The sequence below is a fragment of the Macaca fascicularis genome, chromosome 13, assembly GCF_037993035.2.
Source record: "Macaca fascicularis isolate 582-1 chromosome 13, T2T-MFA8v1.1".
Classification (NCBI taxonomy): domain Eukaryota; kingdom Metazoa; phylum Chordata; class Mammalia; order Primates; family Cercopithecidae; genus Macaca; species Macaca fascicularis.
Genome location: NC_088387.1, coordinates 74,847,201 through 74,850,734, shown reverse-complemented (window position 1 = coordinate 74,850,734; position 3,534 = coordinate 74,847,201).

Sequence of the window (3,534 nt, the reverse complement as noted above, 5' to 3'; positions counted from 1 at the left end):
AAGAGGCTGAGGCAGGAGAATCTCTTGAACCTGGGAAGTGGAGGCTGCTTTGAGCCAAGATTGCACCACTGCACTCTTGCCTGAGTGATAGAGCAAGACTCTGTCTCAAAAAAAAAAGAAAAAGAAATGGCACGAAATTCACTTGCCTTAGAACAGAACAGGATCTGTGTCTCTTGTTTTCTTTTTTTGTAATTTAAAAAAGTGTTCATCAGTGTTCAAGAAAAATGGATGAAGAGACAGGGTCCCCCCCCTCCTTTTTTTTTAATCAACTGGAGTTAAATTCAAGTAATTTTTGAGTGAGGCCCTTGAACTTGATGTCTGGGAGTGGGATAGAAAACAAAGGAGTTCGTTGCCATTATGGATAAAGCAATTTATATATTTTTGCTTCATAGAATGTTCATATCCATGACCTAATTTTAACTTGCATCTCTGTGAAGTAGGCAGAGAAAGTATTATTTTTCTCTCCCACTTCCACAGATGGGAAAACAGATAGAGTCTCATGATTTACTCAGCATTACAGAGCAAAGCTAGTGGCAGGAACAGGAGCAGAATTTGGTCCTTCAGAAATTCCAGTTTAATGTCCTTCCTCTAAACTGTGTTGCCTTCCTGCCCTTGAAGAGCTCTGTAAGAGTGGGAAAATTTACAGTGATAACTGAAACAAGAAAACATGACACTTGGTGAGCCAAATGAAAGAGTTCTGCTATTAGGGGAAAAAAATCTAGAACAGATGCCAAGAGACACATCAAGGTGGTGGCAAAGTGCTGACCACCCTGCCCTTGAGGATGCCTCATGAATATTGGATGATATTAAAACACTGAATTTGCCTCCAAATTACACTGGGTTGGTGGGCAGAGGCCAGGCCGGTGAGGTCACAAGAAATAATTTTTAGAGCCAAAAAATGAAAGCATCCTTATAGTTCTTGTGCTTTGACCAACAGTTTCCGGGCCTTCTTAAGTAGGTTGTGAGTAGCAATGAGTTGTTGCCCTGGGTTCTATTATTTTCAAGAAACAGAAATTCCCTGGCATTGACTTAGCCACAACAGGGTAAAAGGGCAAGTTATAGGCCCTAAAACAAGAATGCAGTCAGGCTTAAGAAAGGACTAGAACTGGGAATTTGCAAACTGTCAGAACTCAGGGGGATATGTACTCTGTCCATCTTTCATTTCCTTTTCTCTCTTGAGTATTTGTGTTTGTCTTTTTCCTGAGGAGTTCCCTCTGCTGATCTGTTCCCCTGAGGGAGCAAAGATGCTTACCCATAGCTCCCAAGTTCATATTTTAGCCATACGAACCAGGTCTATCCCCCACACCCCTACTCAAATACAGACTCCCGTGGAAAAAAATATTTGACCCAAATTGGCTCAGGAATCCATCCATGATCCAGTCAACTATGACCAGAGGTCAGCGTCACATTGTGTGTAAATAACTGTGGGAGCCACCTTCTACAGATGGTAGTAAGGCACTTACAGAGAGGAGTCATTTAAACTAAGCATATGCCTCAAATATATCTACCACTCATACTGACTAGGGTGGTTATACTAAAAAAAAAAAAAGAAAAAAGAAGAAGATGACAAATGTTAGCAAGAATGTAGAGAGGTTGAAACCCTTATGTAATGTATATGGTAATATAAGTGTAAAATGGTGCAGCCACTGTAGAAAACAGTGTGGCAGTTCCTTGATAAATTAAATATAGAACTACCATATGACCCAACAATTCTACTCCTGGATATATACCCAAAAGAATTGAAAATAGGTGTTTAAATGGACACTTGTACACAAGTGTTGATAGCAGCACTATTTAACAGCCAAAAAGTGGAAACAAATTAAATGTCCATCAGTTGATGAACGAATAAACAAAATGTGGTAGAGCCATCCAATGGAATATTATTTAGTCATAAAAAGAAGTGCTTGATCACAAAAAATAATAAAGAGAGAAAAAGTAAAACAGTGTCTAGTGATCGTGGGCAAAAGTAAATAGGCCAGGTGTGGTGGCTCATGCCTGTAATCCCAGCACTTTGGGAAGTCGAAGTGGGCAGATCACTTGAGGCCAAGAGTTCAAAACCAGCCTGGCCAACATGGCAAAACCCTGTCTCTGCTAAAAACACAAAAATCAGCTGGGCATGGTGGTGCATGCCTGTAGTCCCAGCTACTGGGGAGGCTGAGGCAAGATGGCTTGAGCCCAGGAGGCGGAGGTTGCAGTGAGCTGAGATCACACCACTGCACTCCAGCCTGGGTGACAGAGGGAGACTCTATGTCAAATATATATATAAAAATAAATAAATAGAAGAAAGAGTACTGAGACATGCTAAAACACGGATAAACCTTGAAAACATTATGCTAAGTGAAAGAAACCATACACTACAGGTCACATATATGACTCCATTTATATGAAAAATCTGGAATAGGCAAATCTATAGGGACAGAAAGCAGATCAGTAATTGCCAGGGGATGGAGGAATGGAGCATGACTGCTTAATGGGTATAGGGATAAAAATGTCCTGGACATAGAAAGTGGTGGTGGTTGCACAACATTCTGAAGGTACTAAATGTCACTGGATTTATATTTTAAAATGATTACAATGGTAAATTTTGCATTACATGTGTTTTAATCACAATAAGAAAATATATCTACCACATAAAAATGCTCTGAGAAGACTGATCACATTCATTGCCCAGGAGTAGCCACGCTGGGAACAATAACAAAATACAGTTGTTCCTCTGTGTCTGTGGGTTCCACGTTTGTGGATTCAACCACAAATGGGTTGAAAATATTTGGAAGAAAACATGGATAGTTTCATTCTGTACTGAACATGTACAGATTTTTCTTCTTGTCACTGTTCCCTAAACAATGCAGTATAATAACTATTTTCCTAGCATTTACATTGTATTAGGTATTATAAGTAATCTGGAAATGATATAAAGTAAACAGGAAGATTACATAGGTTATATGCAAATACTACCCATCTTATATAAAGAACTCAAGCATCTGTGATTTTGGTGTTAGTGGGGGGTCCTGGAACCAATCCCCCACCTATACTGAAGGACAACTGAACATTGACTCATTCATTCAATGAGTAAACATGGATTGAGCATTTAATTGCATGCCAAGCTTTGCCAGGCATTGAGCGTGGCTGACAGACTAGTGGAGCACACACAGGTAAATAGATCATTTCTATTTAATGTGATAAGTGCTAAGACCAAGACACTCTCAGGGTGTTTTGGAAATTCAGATGAGGCATTATTATTATTATTACTATTATTATTAGAGGATGAGGCAACACCTGAGCTGATCACTAAAGATGAATAGGAGTTCTCCCAGTGAGGTGGCAGAGAGGCACAAAGGGCATTCCAAGCAGAGTAAAGAAATGCACAAAGTCACGGAGATGAGAGAGGATATAGCCAGTGGAGAAGGAGGGTAAATCATGTGGATAAGCCAAATGGCAGAGGCCCTTGTCTGCTGTCCGAAGGAACCTGGATTTCACCCAGGAGGTGGAGGCCAGTGCCTGAAGGAGCCTCAGCAGGAGAGTGCCAGGGAGAAG